Source organism: Delphinapterus leucas, chromosome 2 (assembly GCF_059928025.1).
Source record: "Delphinapterus leucas isolate spDelLeu-1000000601 "Yukka" chromosome 2, BTC_Dleu_Yukka2, whole genome shotgun sequence".
In the NCBI taxonomy this organism is placed as follows: Eukaryota; Metazoa; Chordata; class Mammalia; order Artiodactyla; family Monodontidae; genus Delphinapterus; species Delphinapterus leucas.
The window spans coordinates 167,208,687-167,228,243 of record NC_143130.1 but is presented as its reverse complement, the minus strand read 5'-3'; the positions used below and the strand labels follow the sequence as shown (position 1 = coordinate 167,228,243).

The 19,557-nt window shown below is 44.6% G+C and overlaps 1 protein-coding gene across 4 annotated transcripts in view; it reads left to right on the top strand.

Annotated features, from left to right (window-relative positions):
- The window catches only part of FOXN3 (forkhead box N3), a 407,295-nt gene that overhangs the window by 95,064 nt on the left and 292,674 nt on the right, over positions 1 to 19,557 (top strand). For 3 of the 4 annotated variants that reach the window (XM_089908097.1, XM_089908095.1, XM_089908096.1), the window contains one exon: positions 12,081 to 12,196. The exons of the other annotated variant lie outside the window; for it this stretch is intronic. The gene's annotated coding sequence lies outside the window, so the exon portion shown is untranslated. The remainder of the gene's footprint in view (positions 1 to 12,080; positions 12,197 to 19,557) is intronic. 4 annotated transcript variants of the gene reach the window in all.

Sequence of the window (19,557 nt, the reverse complement as noted above, 5' to 3'; positions counted from 1 at the left end):
TACCCAAGACTCACAGGCATAGAGAACAGACTCGTGGTTGCCAAAGGGGGTGGGGTGGGGGAGGGATGGAATGGGAGTTTGGGATTAGCAGGTGCAAACTATTATATATAGGGTGGGTAAGCAACAAGGTCCTACTGCATAGCACAGGGAACTATATTCAGTATCCTGAGATAAACCATAATGGAAAAGAATATGAAAAAGAATGTATATATGTGTATAACTGAATCACTTTGCTGTACAGCAGAAATTAACACAACATCAGCTATACTTGAATACAATAATTTTTTTTAAAAAGGCAGCATCAAAAAAAAAAAAGATTTGGAGTGTCAGGTGAGTGGTTCTCAGACTTCTGCAGTCTACGCGTTGCTTTGATACAAAAGATATTGGGTTCCTCTTACGCCGTCTGTGCCTACTGCTTCAAAACGCACAACAGAGGCTCCTGGCCCGAGTGAGTACAAGGTGAGCACTGCTCTAGCTGACACCCACAAGCTAAGCTGAACTCAGTACTGCCCGTAAAGTAAATTCATGGTGGGAAAAAACAAAGTCAAGCAATACCGAATTCCTTCCCTCCTGTGGAGGCTGGAAACTCAACAGTGCAGAGGGTCCTGTGCAAGGAGAAGAAAACGAGGCCCAGGTAGCAGGCAGTGTGTGCATTCTGGTCTGGTTGAACCGCGAGTTTCCTTGGATGGGTTTTTGAATTCTAAAAAACTGAAAATGAGAAGTGAAAATTCCCTTAAAACACCAGTTCTCTTATCAATTTGCCTAATAACCAGTTCACCAGAAATTCAATTCCGTGTGGAGTGTTTTTCGCGTTTGTTGCCACTATCTCAAAAAAAATATTTAATTTAAAAATTAAAATGAAACGTAAACTAAAATTTAAAAACAAGCTGTATGTGCCCTTCATTTACAAACCCTATAACGCCAAAGAGATGGCAAAAAGAAACAAACAAACCAAGGGACATTCCTATGTAAAAACACTCAAAAAGGTTTCAAATTATAGGCAAACTGCTCATCTGGTGACTCGCTTTAGGCTAACTGGTCTAGAGTCAAGGGCATGCAGAAGTCGACACTTTTGTGCTCAGGGACACTTTCTCGGGCCTGTATTCATCTTCTTTCAGACAAAATTCTAATCAACTCTCTTATTTGGTTTCCCAGCCCCTGGCATATTAGATGTGAATCAGAACAGGGAGGGAACAGCCAGAACCAGACCACTTGGTGTGTTCAGAAGGCCGGCTGATACCCTGACAGCCAGGGAGGGGCAGGTGGAGGCCAGAGAAAATGAACATGCAAATACAGGGATGAGAACATTGCCCTAACGAGGGGCCTTGTCCTGTGTGCTGCCCCGTCTGCTCTCCTGCCTCAAGATTCTCTGGCTTCTGAGGGCACCTCTGTATTATAATGCGCATAATGCCAGCCAAATCGTGAAAAATATTTATAACAGGCTAAATCCCATGTTATCCACTTTGCCCCATTCATTGTTTTCTCATACAATCCATTTTAGAAAGGTTTTCGTCACAAGGGACCAAATCATTGACTCTTGAATTGGGACACCCATTGGAAGAAACCAGTTTCCCCTGCCCTCTGGGAGAAGCCTCCCCAGAACGCTGCCCCTAAGGGTGCCTTCTGCTACTTCATCAGCTCCCCCAGGCCAAACGAGAACAAATCCAATGGCCTGGAAGATTCCACTCCGAGAAGTCCTCTTTCACCAAAATGACCATGACCAAACGGTGACCAAATCCAGTTCATTCTTTTCTTTTTTTTTTTTAGCAGTTAAACTTTTATTTTACTTAAAAATTTTTTATTTACCTTTTTCTTTTTCTTCTCTACAAAAGGCAGATAATGATCGTTGATCTGCAGTTGCCGTGTTGTGCGCTCCCCGAAAGGGGGCAAAGTTGGGAGCTGGGGCGGCAGCTCGGAGGATGCCTTCACCGGCAGGACTAAGGGGGCAGGCACCCCCGCGGCCCCCTCTCCCGGCCTAGATCATGTCGGTGGTGTTGAAGACCCACTCCATGAACTTGTTCAGCTTGTCGGAGGCACTCTGGACTCTTGCAGCCTCAGGTTGTCCTCTCGAAAGTGCCCAGTTCATTCTTGATGTGCAGGGTGATGTGGGTATGAGGTCGTGAATAGCCCAAATCACCGTGAAATCTACTTTGGATTATTTGGTGGCTGCTGGTCCAGAATGGCTTCCTTCCTTAAGGAGACGTATTGGGATTTTCCAGAGAAACAGAACCAACAGTGCATGTGTATGTCTGTGTGTATACCTATATCTATATATCTTTCTATTAAGGAATTGGTTCATGCAATTATGGAGGCTGAGAAGTCCCATGATCTGCTGCCTCTGAGCTGGAGACCCAGGAGAGCTGGTGGGGCAGTTCCAGTCCAAGTCCAAGGGGCTGGGGACCAGGAAAGTTGGTCTAAATTCCAGTCTAAGTGCAGGAGAAAACCAAAGTCCCGGTTCAGAAATAGGCAGAAAGAGTGAATTCACCCTCACCTGCCATTTGTTCAGTTCAGGCCTCCAGTGGATTGGCTAAGTCCCGCCCACGTTGGGTAGGGCAATCTGCTTCACTCAATCCACAGATTCAAGTCCCATCCAGAAATACCCTCACAGACACACCCAGAATCACGTTCAGCCAAGTATTGGGGTACCCTGTGGCCCAGTCAAGTTGACGTGTAAAATTAACCATCACAGGATGCTAACCAATTTATTGCTGCTTCCTGCTGATTCCAATCCCCCTTTTACATCCAAAGCCCAAGGAGCCTCTGCTCGTCTTTCCCCTCCAAGGCCCTCTCTGAGGAGTGGCCAGGATTTAGGGTGGGACACATGGGAAGGAAGAGGGTTCAGGACGTGGGAGCAGGCTGAGAGGATGTGCTTTGGGGGCAGGGGCTGACCTCAGCCTGAAGGCTGACCCATCCCCTTCCACCCTTGGAAGAATATAGGTGGGCGAGGGCCGAGAGGAGCATTGCCTAACTTTAACCACCAGCCATAATTGATGCCCACACCGATTAATCTGATACTTAGTATCTGTCCTTTTATAAGTATTGTTGCTACAGTTACTTTAAGTCCTTTACAAGCCAGTACATTTGTGAGCACACCTAGAGGCAGTGTGGCTCTTGGAAAGAGCATGAGATCAGTTAACAGCAGGCAGAGTTGTGCCTCTGAATGTGTTGACTCCAGGCCAGTCACGGACTTTGGAATCTCAGTGCTCTCCCATAGGAGGTGAGGTTGCCGCACTAATTCATAGTGTAATCTTGTCATAGTCAGATGAGATGACATATATGAAAACACTTCATAATACTCAACAAATAGGGAAGGGTGAAGTAAAGGTAAGAAATGAGTGGTTTTTACTGCTGTCACTCTGTTCCTTAAGTTTGTAAGTACTGGTCAGGATTAGTTAAAGGGTCATCACTACCTGCCCTGCTGTACTCGAAGACTAGACTTTAATATACTGGACTTCTCTTGAGATGGCTTTCAAAAAGTGACATAGTTCTTTGGCCAGTAAAGTGTATATACGTACCTATTTTCTGTTTTGCCTTATCTTACGGGTGCGTTGATCATTATTATCATAGTATGTAGCCAAGAATGATTCACTTTAGGAAAATAATAGTCAACCTTTGCTGGTCTTTTGTAGGATGGTTTTGCCATAGCCCTTGCAAATAAAGTAGTGGCTTCTTTAAAACATGCCGGTTCAGAGTCACGGATCTGCATTTTTGAAGCCTGCCATTGATGGTTCAGTGTGAAAATTGTATTCCAGTGAAACACATCAGCATGTAAATCTAAAGTGTGGCCATTTTCATCTAGATTGAATATTATTAAGTAGCCCAAGGGATAGGCTGTAATTAAGATTTCGAAGAGCTTACTTCTGTTGACTGCGATGAGTAACCCCAGTATTGAAAGTGGCACACCAGTTTGAAGAAGGGGAAGATGGCGCAGCAAGACAGTATCTACATGTTTTGGCTTTTAGGTGTCATGAAAGAATTTGAGTTTTCTTCACCGATCCAAACATATGATGAGGGCAGCGATTTGAACGTGATGCAAATACGAGAATGTTCAGATTCCAGGGAAATCACATTTCTTTCTGAACGATGGCAGATTTCCACCTTGTTAGTCCCTCACTGATTCTAATACCTTCTTCCATGGGTTTAGGAACAAAGACCAGCTGGGGACAGATGAAGCCCTTGTTGGGGTTTATGCTTTTGCCTAATTAAAACGATTGGATTCACAGCCTGCTAATGCAGCTCTAGTTAGAAGGGAGAACAAGTCTCAGCTTGGATCCACTTCGGAAAGTTTGCAAAACCTCCCCCTGCCCTTTCACAGAACTGGGATGGCACATTTCCGATAGCGTCTCCATTGTGGTGCAATTCCATGATAACTGTTCTTAGGTGAGATGAGATGCTCACCTTGTTTTGTCCTACGCACACCATTTTAAAAGAAAGAAACAAAGTTCTCCATTTCTCTCAGGAGAAGTTAGTGAAAGGATCCATGCCTATTTGCACCACCTTAAGCAGATACCCAGCAGGCTAGGTTGGCACACAGCTCGTTTCAGCCGTCCGTATTCTCAGGTGTACCATATGTATTTAGTACATCATTTGATAATGCTAAAAAAATATTAAAGCAGTGTGAGACTAAAGGAGAAAGAAGATGAATGTTAGCATTCCCCTGGGGTTCATGGGTGAAGGAATTAACACAGCATGGCACTCTACCCTAGCTGTGTTTGTTTCCATGGCAACAACTACGTACATGTTTCAGACTATCTACAGTGACACAGTTGCAGAAATAGTAGCTTGCAGGTTTCTGATATCGCATCAGTGGACAGGCAGCACGTACTATATTAAGTAAGTGTAAAAGAATTTAAAATATAGCTCTGATTCAGATGTATATTAGCTCAGCTAAGCGATGTATTGGGGATTTCGGCATTCCCCTTCCTCATGACAACAAAATCTGGGCAAAGTTGAAAGTTGCAAGATTCCAGTCAAACAATTATCCCTGCTTGGGTAAATATCATCAAATGAAACAAATGTGAGTGAGTTACAAAGGTAAGAAAATGGCTTTTGTAGATGACATATTTCAGAAGGATATTGTCAGTGAAGCTAATTTTTTGGAGGGCGGGTAGTGATGGGTAAGGAACGTAAGCTTTGGTTGAAAATAGCTGAGTCTTAAAGCAAATCAATGTGCACCAGAATCTTTAACTGCTGCTGAGTTTATGGTAACTAAGGTATTTGAATGTATCATTCTAAAATTGCTTTTATATAAAAATGATCAGGTGAGGAGCAGAGGGGCTGACTGGGTATGTGCAGTTAAAGAGAAATTGGGGCTCCGTTGTCTTTCTGAATGCTTCTGTAAATATCGCCCTTCTCGCCAGGATGACCCTGGTTTGTCTTTCACATTCGCTGCTACTTTTTGCTACCATTTACTGTCCTGTGTGTTTGTATTATGCCGCCCCGTTGTAGCCTGAGAAGACTTGAGTGTTGGTTAGAGAGCACCCAAGTAAAGATGATAGACTTTGTAAGTGTGTAACTTTGCAATCAAATTGTACAGTAATTTAGGAGGAGAACTGTTCAAATGAGTATTTAGTTACAGGCTAGACCTCTGCTTGTGAATAGTAGCCTAGGTATTAGGTTAATGGATTTTGATGTGCACGTTATGATTGCGGGAGCTTTCAAGTATGTTGCGGTTCAATTTATACTGAGATTTTCATGTCAGAATATTTTTATTTATGCCCATGATTCAATGGAAGCCTGCATTTACCTTACAGTTTTATTATTTATGTATCAGGAAAGAGAATGTAAAATGGCATGGTAATTTAAGCTAATCTATTCATTTGAGGAGGATTTGTTTTCTGACTGTAGGTGGACTTTTACAAAAAGTGGTATGAGAAACGCAGCTCTTGTATGTGTGAGACTGTTTTTTATGTGCACAGGGAACTGTCTCCCACGTCTGCTGCACACTGTTCTTCACAGCAATTATGTGATTGAATGTTCGGAGGACACCTATGGGAGGAGGGGCTTCGGGAGCTTCCTGCACACCTGGGGGTGTGGGGGGCTGGGAGAGATTTGGGGTTGTGAGTCAGGGATGGAACCCTAGAATGTTTGACATCCTAATGGATAGATACGATTTGCCTTCTAAATAAGGTGATCCAAAGTGAAACTAGTGTTGAAACCTCCCAGCAATGCCCATCTGTAGCCTGAGCCACCCAGAGACGGGAAGTGAAGTCTGTGTCTTCTAAGGGGAATTTTTGTTTTTGTTTTTTTTATGGTGGCTCATACTAAAGGCAGCTCCTTTCTCAGACGGGGAGCCCCTCTGCCTATTCTCACACTCATCTCTGTAGTTTCGGGACCCCGGCCCATCTTTGGGGCCGACGGGAGGGCAGGCTTGCAGACCCTCTCCCCCATGGCCTGAGCTGCCCGGCGGGCCCTGGGTATCCTGGTGGGCAGCCTCTCTCTGTGACAGCTGCAGGAAGCCACCTGTGCTTGGTCTCCCGAGGCAGAGAAACCAAATACTATTGGTGTGAGGGTTTCCTTGATGTTCTGCTATTACATTTGAGGGGCCCTGGAAGCCTTGGGTTCATTACCCTTGAGCTCTGAAACTGGAAATCAAAAACGTGCCAATGAACTACTCTGGATGATACTTCAACTTTTGCCTGTTTGGGGAATGCAAGCCCTTCCAACAGTTGATACGTTTGTATATATTTTTTTCATCGTCCCAAAGTACTTTCCAGTGTAAAAAAAAAAAAATCTCCAGAAGACACCAGTCTAAGCCATGGTATGTTAACTCTTTCGTAAAAATAGAAAAACACATAAACCAAAACATAAAGCCCTAGGCGGCACCAGTCATTCAAATGTAAAATCCTGGCAGTGCTTGTAGGAAACTCAATTGCTTCCATCGGAAGAGCCAGGAAGTTGATTTGGAAAAAAGTAAATTTGAGGGATTCCCAAATAGTGGCAGCATGAAATGAATAAGAGAAAAATGAAGGTACAGACTGATCTTATTACCAGTCGTAAATGGTAATAGAATTGCCAGAATAAACTTCCTGGGCATAGCTCATTTAGAGTCTCCACTGCCTGGTTGTTTCTGAAGGTTCTTAGTGGTCACAGGGTAAGAGCCAATCCCCAGGCTGGTGTCCAGGGCTTTCCACCATTAGTCCCTTTCCAGCCTTCTCTGTCACTAGGTCTCTTTCTTGAGCATCCCGGGGCCTGCCCTAGGGTAATAAATACTATATCCTGGCCTCGTGGGGGAAGTTTCTAGGCCTTTGCTCTTGCTGCTGTCTCTGCCTGGATTCCTTTCCTCCCACTTTCCCGGCTTCAATTCCAATTCCTCCAAAAAACCTTACAGATCTCCCCCTGTCACCCTCCCTGGGATGACTTTTCCATCCTTTCCATCATGCTCCCATAGCAGTTGGTCTTCAAATTATAGCACTTATTTTACTATATTAGGATGAGTTGTATCTTTTCTGAACTGTGATGTAAATGTATCAAAGACACAGGACCGGGCTTCCCTGGTGGCGCAGTGGTTGAGAGTCCGCCTGCCGATGCAGGGGACACGGGTTCGTGTCCCGGTCCGGGAGGATCCCACATGCCGTGGAGCGGCTGGGCCCGTGAGCCATGGCCGCTGAGCCTGCATGTCCGGAACCTGTACTCCGCAACGGGAGAGGCCAGGACAGTGAGAGGCCCCCGTACCGCAAAAAAAAACAAAACAAAACAAAACACAGGACCCTGATTTAGGTACTTCTGTAGCTTTTGCCATACCTAGAACAGTACTTCAAACTTACTTTTCATTGAATTCTTAAACACTTGCAAAGGTATATACATCATTGAACAGTCTTCTGCTCAAAGACAGACTGTTAGATACTGAGATTCCTAAGTCTATGTCTGTCACAGAACCAAGCATCATGACCAATTCAGCTACTATCGGATGTTTCCAAACTTCTGGCTGTTTGGCATCATCTAAACACGGAAGCCAGGTGAATGGCTGATATTCTTTTCATCTTCATGGAATCAAAGATTTTAGAGCCAGAAGGAACTTTAGGGAGCTAAAATCATATTACAGAGGAGAGAATTGTGAACTTGAACCGGTAAGTGACTCTTCCGAAGCCACGTGGTTGCTTAGTGACCCAGGTGTGTGGATCCAGCCGGTAATATCTCTACGTGGTCCTGCCTCCTGAGCCTTCCTGGCTGTGGCCTTGGGTTCCACTGAAGATATAACCAGTCAATTTCCTTTCTGCCCCGCTTTGGGATTGGCTGGCCTTCTGTCTATACACACCGTCATCCAACAATAATTCCATTAACCACTCTTTGCTCGAGGCTGATATCACTGGGATAGAATTAAAAACAAAAGAGAACTGAGAGTTGAACTCAGGGGGACTGAGAGCAATGCTAACAGTTCATTAGCCATCGCCTTGCTAAAGCTACGGCAGCTGCTGGCTTCAGTCAAGTTCAGACCCTTAAAAAGAGTGGAAAAAAGAAAGCACATAGTTTCCAGTGCCTGGGTACTGCACAGCCATCCAGCTGGGTGTAGCACCATGGCAAAAAGATCTGTTCAGTTTCAGAAATACAAGACCCCGTGCTTGCACACAGGGAGGGGACTGTAGCTGCAACCGGGCCTGATTTGGCATTACTTCTGCCTGCAGTTCTATCAGACACAGCTCCTATGGGAAGTCCATTAGTATCTAAAGAAAGAACCAACCCTCCAAGTTGACATAAGGAGCAGGGCTTGTGTGTGTGTGTGTGTGTGTGTGTGTGTGTGTGTGTGTGTGTGTTTAAAGGCCTGTGTCTAAGGTCGACAGGCTTTTCAAGAGAAACTCTTGGTTTTCTATGTAAACGGTGTACTTCCTCTGGTCCAGAGTTAGCCCGTTAAGGGAATGAAGCACAATTCAGGTTTCTGAGTTGGAAGCCTGATGAATCTTTCTGCCAGTTACATATGGAAAAAAATTAGTAAATGGTCCATCTGGGACTAAACTACTGCAGAGATGATAAATTATCGCCATCATATGTCTGTGTTGCTGCAGACTGAGTCGTGCTCACCAGGAGCTGCTGAAAGATATCTGGATGCTCTAGCGAGGTCAGAGGAATAAAAGTTAAAAAAAAAAAAAATTAGAAGTAAAAAATTTACCTTGAAATGTTTCTTGGGAGGACAGTTTGGTTGGTGCCAAGTTTGTGCCTTAGAACTGCTCTATCTGCAAATATTTAAAAGGAGAGTCTGGGCATAAGAAATATTTTACTTTTATATTTTCAAAGGCCAATACAGTAACAAGTATTGATTAGTACCCAAATGTCTCAGTGGGTAGGATAGTATAATTATATATACAATAAAAATATACCCCTGTGTAATATTGCACCTTATAACTTTCAGAGCAACTTCTTGTCTGTTTTCTTATTTAAATTTCAAAGGTGGGACAAGTCAGTGTCTCTAATTCTTTTTTTTTTTTTTGCGGTACGCGGGCCTCTCACTGTTGTGGCCTCTCCCGTTGCGGAGCACAGGCTCCGGATGCGCAGGCTCAGTGACCATGGCTCACGGGCCCAGCTGCTCCGCGGCACGTGGGATCTTCCCGGACCAGGGCACGAACCCGTATCCCCTGCATCGGCAGGCGGACTGTCAACCACTGCGCTACCAGGGAAGCCCTCTAATTCTTGATGGATGAAAAACTGAGGTTTAGGAAGTTGAGTGCCTTGCCCTTAATGACACAGATGGCTAAATGGCAGAACTGGGATGAACAACGGATTCGGAATCCAGCTTCATTTCCATCAGAGCCTTGCATGACATCAAAAACATTTTCAGTTTTTCATCATTCATCTAGCAGCACCAGGAAATGAAGCCTTCTATTTCTGTCAGTTTTCTAGAAGCAAAAGCCATACCTTCTTGATCATGAAAAGTAGTTTTTTCTCTAATTAGAAGTGTTGAGTATTAGTTTAACTTTTTTAGGGCATGTTTTAATTTTTTTAATTGAGGTGTGATTGACATAAAATTTGATTAGTTTCAGGTGTACCACAATGATTCAATATTTGTATATGTTGCAAAATGATTACCGCAATAAGTCGAGTTGACATCTGCCACCTTACATAGTTACAAAAAAAATTTTTTTTCTTGTGATGAGAACTTTTAAGATCTACTCTCTTGGCAACTTTCAAATATGCAATACGGTCTTATTAACTATAGTCATCCTATATCTCCACGACTTACTTTATAACTGGAAGTCTGTACCCTTTGATCCACTTTATAACTGGAAGTCTGTACCCTTTGATCCCTACACCCATTTCTCCCAGTCCCTGGTTTAACTTTTCCTTTTGACTGAGGCACACCCCTCTCCACTTGAGTTATTTTATAAAGCTAAAACCATCAGTGCCGTCAGGGGCTTTTTAGGGGTGGTAACATTTTGCCCCTTTGCAGAATGGCCCGAGGCTACTGTGACATCCAGGTTCTTATGCCTGCTTTGAAATTTTCTTTTGTGTCTTTCTCCAGGGCAAACCTTCAGCAGTTAATCCTTGAAGCAGCTGAGGTCCTCCCCTCTAGAAAAAGCAGTTCAAAACGTACAGAAAAGCAGACTAGACTTAGAAATTATTAAATCACCTGGTTTATCAGATGTCAGTTTCTAAACATAAGCCATAGGTGCTGCTAAGTAGTCTTCATACAAGAAAGAGAAGCAACGGGCCCCTAGCATTTACGGGTCAGTGCTTGGCAGTAACCTTGTCTCACCGAGATCACCTCCAAGTTTCTCACGTATCAGCCAGACCTGGTTCCTCCATGTACCTGAATAGCCCTCATGCTTTCTCACCTCTGGGCCTTTGCTTCAGCTTTTCCCTATTCCCGCCTGTCAAAATCCCGTGCAGATCTCAAGTCCCATTACTATTGTCTTGATGCTTTCCCTTACCTGCCTCCCCACACCAATCAGAAACAAATGTCTCCTTTGAAAACTTCTAACTCTTTGTTAGAGAAAATAACACGGTCTGTATTTGAGTGAGTTGCCTGTATACCTGTTTTATCTCCCACAGAGGACAATACATTTCTCAAGGGCAGAGATTTCATCGTCTTCTCTCTCTGACCCTTCTTCCCTCCCCAGTCCCTCGCCCAATACTTGGCCCTTAATTGAAGCTTAACATGCAGTAGAGTAGGGTAATTTTATTTTTTAACAATGGACTCAATGTCTTTGGATGGGTGGATAAATTAATGATTTAAGATGTATCAGTATCACTTGGAGGGCTTGTTAAAACAGATCCCTGAGCCCCACCTCCAAATATTCAGATTTAGTAGATCTTCGGTAGGGCCAAGAATCTGCGTTTCCAACAAATTCTCAGGTGATACTGATGCTGCCCTTCCAGGGACCACAGTTTGAGAACCACTGATAGAATGAATTTGTTTCCTAACATTCTCACACTAAAGCTCATAGGCTCACACCATTCTTTTCATTAGAGAGCCTATTGCTGTGTCTTCCTTGATGTGTAGGTCAAAAAAATATCTTCCATTAGAAATTATGATGCCGTCTATCCTGTGTACCAACTTTTCTATTTTGTAAGATTATAGGTTAACCGTATCCTCCAAACTTGTAGCCCATTTAGTGAGCTTTAGCTTGATGGCATCTTTTTCTCCAGGAATAGAGCCAGCGTAATTTTATTTTACAACAACAGACTAGGGAGTCATTGACTTTGCAGCCTGTATACCTGGTCTACCCGGAGGATCAAGGCTGGTTCTCATGGTGGAAGGCCGGCCTTGAAGGCTTGCTGGCGCTCTGATGTTTTTCCTTTATATAGACAAGTGTTTCAGTGGCAGCTGAAGTAAAGTAAAATGATCTCACAAATGTCTCAATGGCAGCTAGAGTAAAATAAGATAATCTCATAATATCTATGGCATGTATTTTCAAATCTCTGGGTCCTTTTATGCCCCATGAGGCAGTTTCAAGAACACTCCATCACGAAAGACCCAGTGCTTCAATAACTTTCCAAGAAATAAAGAGGTACCGTTGCAATTGACTTTTTCGCTGAAGTATGTCATGTTTTAGAGAGTCAGGCCAGAGGCGACATCCACCGTGGTTGAGAGGGTTCTCTCTCCTCCTCTGCTCTAATCCCGTCGTCCTTCTGCTCCTCTCCACCAGCCACTAGACGCGTCATCTCCTAGAAGACCAGCGTTCTCGCGATCATGGAGGCCTCTCTGTCCTTTCTGTGACTGGAGCAATGCTGACCTCGGTTTCCTGGACCCATTCTGACTCAGGTAACCAAGCTTTGCCTTCCCCAGCTGGCTTACACCTCATGGAGATTGCACTGAATAAATGAAATACCAAAGCTATATTTAAATGCAAATGCCAAATTGATTGTTTCTCCAGCAATTGATATCCTCCCCCTCTTCCTCCGCGTCTTGGCGTCTTCTTTTTTTTTTTTCTTTTGCGGTTCGCGGGCCTCTCACTGTTGTGGCATCTCCCGTTGCAGAGCACAGGCTCCGGACGCAGGCTCAGCGGCCGTGGCTCACGGGCCCAGCCGCTCCGCGGCATGTGGGATCTTCCCGGACCGGGGCACGAACCTGTGTCTCCTGCATCGGCAGGCGGACTCTCAACCACTGCGGCACCAGGGAAGCCCCCTCTGCGTCTTATTTTTTATTCTTTTTTCCCCGCGTCTTCTTAATGATCAATTTATACAGCTGATCAGACTGACAATGTGGTCAATGAATTTAGGCATTAAGGTAATGAGAATGAGTCACATCTTTATTTAAAATTTTGGTGTGTGTCATAGACACAAAGCAACAGGCACCTTGCTGGGAATTTTTGTATAGCAACTAGCCTCTGCCGTACGTAGTTTCTCTAAGCCATTTTCTTTCCTATAACACTATATTTCTTTTTATAAATTTATTTATTTATGGCTGTGTTGGGTCTTCATTGCTGTGCGCGGGTTCTCATTGTGGTGGCTTCTGTTGTTGCGGAGCAGGGCTCTAGGCACGCAGGCTTCAGTAGCTGTGGTTCGAAGGCTGTAGAGTGCAGGCTCAGTAGTTGTGGCGCACGGGCTTAGTTGCTCCGCGGCATGCGGGATCCTCCCGGACCAGGGATCGAACCCGTGTCTCCTGCGTTGGCAGGCGGACTCTCAACCACTGCGCCACCAAGGAAGCCCCTATATTTCTTTTGAATTGTATTAATCTTTCTAATGTTGGACCTTTTAATTGAGTTTAATAAGTATTATTGAGTATCTGTTATGTGTTCTCAGGGCAGATGGGGATAAAAAACTATAAGACGTATAAAAACATAAGATACATCCTCATGCAGCTCAGACCTTAGCAAAGGAGCCACGACTCACTCATAAGAAAATGGCAGATGGCGCTCAGCTTCCAGCCGGAGCCGTGCACTATGGTAGCTCTCTGGTTCAGGGAATTAAGAGACTTTGAGGATTGGGATTGAAATAATCGGAGAGTTCATGGAAGAGGGAGGGCTGAAGGTGGGCTTGGTCACTGTGGATCATTCAGCCAAGAGGGAAGAGAAGCAGCCTGGTCTGGCCCGGAAGGCGGGAATGAGCCTGCCATGAGCCTAGCCAGTGAGGACCACACAGGGCTTGGAGGGCCCTGAGCCTCTATCCCAGCCAGAGCCAGGCTCCTCCTCGGGGCCTGGGTCCCTTAAGGTTCCCCTGGGGACACGCTACCTGCTCTGTTACAGAGTCACCTTGGCTGACTGGCTGACGGCTTCCTTCAGGGGACCCTAGTCTGTGGTGCCCCAGCCCTGGCTTGGCTGCTCCCTGGCTGGTCTTCTGCTTCCTTGGGCTTGCCCATACCTGGCCTCTGCCTCTCTACCTGATTGTTTATTCTTACATACCTGCCCCCCTCCCCTCTACACTCTGCCTGGCGGGTGTGGCTTGACAGGGCCCCGGGATGAACCAGGTGCTGTGTGAGGTCAGTACCTGGTGATTCACAATGGGTGATTCTGAGCTGAGAAGTGGAGTGGAAGGGTAGGAGGAAGAAGCCAGGAACGTGAGTTTGTACGTTGATGTCAAGAGTGTATCAAGAGTTCTGAAAACCAGAATTCAGGGAGGGCCTCAAGGCTGAAGCTGGGGCCATAGTCAGGGGTGGGAGCCCAGTGTGCTGATTCATCTTGCAATGGCCCAGCAAATCCTGCCCACACCTAGCTCTTCTGGATAAAGCAGTGGCGGCATTCCTGCCCTGGGTCTTGAGGGTGCTGCTGAGGGTCGCCGGCCGAGGCTCCCGCCCATCCCATCAGGTCTGCGTGGCCACACACCACCTGCCTTAGCGTGCACCAGTGCTTCTGGAACTGAGGCCTGGCTCATCCAGGAGCTCAGGCCTTCCTGGAGTCAGAGCCCTGGATCACCAGCCACCAGGAAGTGGAAGGACTAGAATAACAGTATTCGTGTTCCCCTCCCACAGAAGCGACTGCCTAATCTGTTGTTGCCCTGCCTCTTCTAAGCCTGGGGTGGGTTAACTACGGCCCGCCGGCCAGGCATGGCCCACTGCTTGTTTGGGGTGAACAAGCTGAGATGGTTTTCACATTTTAAAATGACTGGAAAAAATTAAAAGAAGAATAGTATATTTTGCCTTGTAGAGATGATATAGAATTTAGATTTCAATGTCCCTAAATTAAGTTTTACTGGAACATAGTCATGTTCATTTATTTCCAGATTGTCTATACCAGCTTTTGCGCTACAAGGGCAGAGTTGAATAGGTGCGTCAGAAACCATAAAGTATTTACTTTCTGACCCTTTACAGAAAAAAACTTGCTATCCTCTGGCTTAGGCAATTGATTGACACAAGTGTTTGCAAAATTTGAGGTGTGGAGCTTTTTCCCTCATAAAGAAAATAGGATTGAAGGATGAGTAGGATTTAAATAAGCAAGAGAGGAAGAGAGGAATTTTCTAGATTGAGATAGAGAATTGGTCATAGTCTAGTTGGATTTTTCTGTTCATCTATTTAACTTTTGGTTAAAGCTAGATATGACATAGAGGCTATTTCATTTCAGGAATCTAATTATTAGGGTCGTCTTTAAAATGAGGCATCCAGGCTTCTCAGGTTAACGTAAATGTTGGAACAAATCAGCACCAAATTAACATATAGCCTGCATTTTGGAACTTTCTTCTTTTTACTTGGCACTGGGTGTGAACTATTTTGTTTTAAACCAAAAAAGCATTTTGTTTTAAATCAAGTAAGCATTGAAGGTTTGCCATGAGTAAGCTGTGGCATTTAATCTTGGCAGCATTTTCCCAGTCTGGTGGGGATTTTTGATACTGTTGAGTGAAAACTGGTGAAAGTTGGAGATGCGGGTTCTAATCGTACTAGCTAGCTGAGCCAGGGCAGGCTGTGGGATACTAGGGTAAAAAGTACACTCCAAATCTCAGGGTTTAGTGCAATAAAAGTGTGTTTCTCACTCACCCAGAGTTGGATTGCACGAGTGTGGCTTTGCTGCCTCCCCCATCCTGTGACACCTACGTCTCAAACTGTGGCTTCCTGGTTGCTTCAATATGTGAAAAAGAGTTGAGAACACACACCCATTCTTAGGCGCCTTAGACCAGAAGTGACTCAGACCGATTCCACATCCACAGTCCATTGGCCAGAACTAGTCACATGACCCTGTCTCGTTGCTGGGAGGGTAGGAAGTAGGGAGCAGCGTGAGGTACCTTTGGGGCTGCCACTGCCCCTGCAGCACTGTATCACTGTGGGAAAGCCCAAACTTTTATCTGTGCTTTTGTCTGCTCATGATTAAAGGGTAATTAACCCAGACCTGCATTTTTTCACACAGTTTATGAAAGGCTTAAAAAGATGTATGAAAGATCTCTAAAAGGCATAACGAGTTGTAAAATATGTAAGATATAATCGTTACCTAACTTCCTTACCGGGTCTTGAATGGTGATGGGCTGGAGTTGGGATAGTCACACATGCCCCAGTGTGCCTGGAAGCATCCTAGCATTTGCCAGTTGACCCAACAGAATTATAATACAGCCCTTCCTTTCACACCTGGAAATATGCTGGTATGGACAATACATGACATGCTCACCCCAGCTTCACCCCACTGGTCATCCTTGAAGATTAATGTTAGCTGCTGTTTATTGAGCCTCTTCCAGAGGTCACGCTGTCCTCAGCTTCTGCCTGCCTTCTTTTCATTTAGTTCCCCAAACAAACTTGTGAAGTAGGTACCGGTAATCTCATTTTAAGACGAGGTAACAGATGCAGAAAGGTTTAAATTGTGCATGATCACAGCTAGAGAGTGGTACCGCTTTGCTTTGAACCCAGCTCTTTCTTGCTCTTTCCAGCTCTTGCACGTGACTGCCTCACTCATCCTTTACGAGGATTGTGCCCTTGACCACGTGGGGCCCCCCTTCCCTGACACTGGCTTGGGAATCTGTTCCCAGACCACACACGGGGAGAAGGGCACAGCTCCGAGTGGCGAGTCCAGCCCTTTTTGACCCCGATGAGAAGACAAGTCATGGAATCATGAAGGGGTTCTCCGGAGCCAGCAGTTAACAGGTTCAGGGTGGCAAGCTCTGCTCCTGACTTTCACTTGGTCCCTTTCTGCCTGCTTCCCTGATGTTGACAACTGCAGCTCGTTTTAAAAATGGGCACCACCTTTATATATAGGGAGAAAAGATTTTATTTTGAAATCTAGGGTGGAGTAGAACTCCAGCCAGCGAAGACTTGCCATGTGCTGTGCAGTTGATCCAAACAGGCATCTTCTCAACTTAAACAGTGAGTAGAAACTGAGCTCCATTTTCAGGAAGTTTGTTTACAAGTTTGTTTATTAAAAAAAAAAAAAAAAAAAAAGCCAAACCACAACCAACGACCAGTTTGCTTGAAGAATTATATCAGACAAAAACCCATCTACTCAGGAGGTGGTTGTAATTTCCCTGGTTCCTGGCCTTCCTAATCACTGTTCAGAACTGACCCCACGGAATCAAAGGGAATAGTCTCTGAAAAATGGACCAGATGTATCAGAAGCACCTATTGCAATGCTTGCTTCAAGAAAACCCCCAGACAATTATACGTGTGGTTTCTAGATGTACAAAGAAAACTAAAGGAATTCCATTATGAAAGAAAAATTAGATGGAAATTCCTAATCCCATCTCATAAACAATATAGGAGTAACTTTTAAATATTCTGCTTTAAGCATGCATTTAATTTGTGCTCTGGGAACCAAATAATCTTGCTAAGATAAAACATTCTAATAATGATTTATGTAAATTTATTTGTACAAAGTAATGGTGTAGTTGCCTATAGCAAATTGCTTGGAATATGAAATGACATTTATGAGGTCTTTTTTTTCCCCCCTCTGAATGAATACAGTGGAGAAAATAAGAGACTCCAGAAAGGACAACAGAAATCCATGTTCAAAATGGAGTCTGAGGCCAGAAGAGGCAGAGGCAGCTGGACAGGTTAGGGGGTGTGTAAATAGTCGAGAAACTCAATTCAATATGTTTTCCTGTGATGGTCTCATTATTTGAGGCATTTGTAAAGCCACACAAAGAGTGTGTGTGTTAGATTCTTAGAAGGCTAGAACCCTTTATTTTAGTGATCATAAACTGTGCAGACACCAAAGCTCTTTCAGAATAGCCGACGACAGATCACTTGTTGTCAGTGTGCCCTGAGAGACAGGGTACTTACAACATGAAGTGCCAAGAGGCCAAATGTAATTAAAAATCGGGCAATTAATCTCAGTTCCCAGTTACTTTAATGCCAAGGGAAGTTATGCTTGAGTCATAAATGGGGCCCAAATGTTAATAAACAGAAGAGAAAACTCTCCCAGGGACAGATTCATAGACCTATGGGGAGTTTTCCTATGGCTGCCCGCTTAGCACGTTTGCTTATGGCTCTAAGATGTTTCCCAGAAACATTTCATTAAATGGAAATCCCCATATATGTAACAGAGAGAGTTTCTGGATCTGTGCTTTGGCCTTGTAAATAAATGCCCAGTGGAATTTGCCAGAACCTGTACTATTTGGAAAAGATATGACATTCACACCTTCGTTGTAGACGGCATTAAATTTTTTTTTTCTCCAAGTATTTTTACTATCTCACTTGGTCGCCACACTCATTTTTGTGAAGAAGGTAAGAGTTTGTATTCTGTATATAGAGAAACTGAGGGGCCGCAGAATCTCCAAGAAAGGTCACAAAGCGAGACATTGGTGGTGGAGGGGACAGCTTCCCCACTAACGTTTGTCTCGTTGTCATCACAAACTAAAGCAGATGAAAGAGATTTGTGAACTTTGGAGGGCTTGCTTTATTTAAAACAAGATCAGAGTTTTGGTCCCTCATAAACCATTGTGGAATTACACCAGCTCTCCTGAGAGAAATGGCTTTGTCTGATTGGACTGAATGACTGCTGTGGTGGTCCAAGGCCTGAGAGAGCAGGCATAAAGCCTCAACAGGACTTGAAAGCAGAGCGAAAACAACGCTGGCTTCTAGGAAAGACGGGATGGCCTGCGTTTTTAGCGGTGCTGGTTAAAGTGCATGCACCGTGAAAGCTGTGGCTTCTGGCAGGGTTGCTTGTAGTGAGTGACCCAAGGGTGCCAGGGGGAGGCAGTGGATGTTAGGGTTAGCATATCAGCCAGGGTTTCAGATTCCTGTCCCTCCTCTTTCCAGCTGAATGACTTGGGGTGTGATTTCTGAGCTGTGTAGTCCTAGAAAATAATGGAAGGTATCTGAGCCTCCATTTCCCCATCTGTAAAAGGGGGATAATGATATTTACCTTATAGAGTTGGCGTGAGAATTAGATAATTCTTATAAAATGTTTGGCACAGGGGGAGGAGGGTTGGGTGAAGGGGATTAAGAGATGCAGACTTCCAGCTCTAAAATCAATAAGTCCTGGGAATGTAAAATACAGCATAAGGAATACAGTCAATAGTACTGTAATAATTTTGCATGGGAACAGATGGTTTTACTTGTCGTGGTAATCCTTTCATAACGTATTCGATTGTCGGATCACTATGTTGTACACCTGAAACTAACATAATGTTATATGTCAACTGCACATCAATAAAAAAATAAATAAACAAAAGTAAAATACTTGGCACAGTGCTTGGCAGACAGTAAGCGCTCATTTTATGGTAGCTCTTAAAGTGATTATAATTGTCATTACTTAAGAATGTATGTTCCCGGGTGGCACAGTGGTTTGAATCCACCTGCCAATGCAGGGGACATGGGTTTGAGCCCTGGTCCGGGAAGATCCCACATGCCACGGAGCAACTAAGCCTGTGCGCCACAACTACTGAGCCCACGTGCCACAACTACTGAAGCCCGTGCACCTAGAGCCCATGCTCCACAACAGGAGAAGCCACTGCAATAAGCCCACGCACCGCAACAAAACTAGAGAAAGCCCGAGCGCAGCAACGAAGACCCAATGCAGCCACAAAGAAAGAATGTATGTTCCTGACTGATAATTGGAAATGAGATGAAAATCCATCTTTTATTTAATGAGAATGAATTGAAAAGACTTCTAAGTCAGTTGTTCCTATGTACTGCAGATAACAAGGTAGATATGAGAGCTCTTTCAACAAAGAGCTCTTCATGTTTGAAAGCCCTTTGCAAGCTGTTTGCCAGGGAGAGAGAGGCCAGATACAGAGCTCTCGTCCCAAGGGAAGAGGGAGATTTTTGCACAC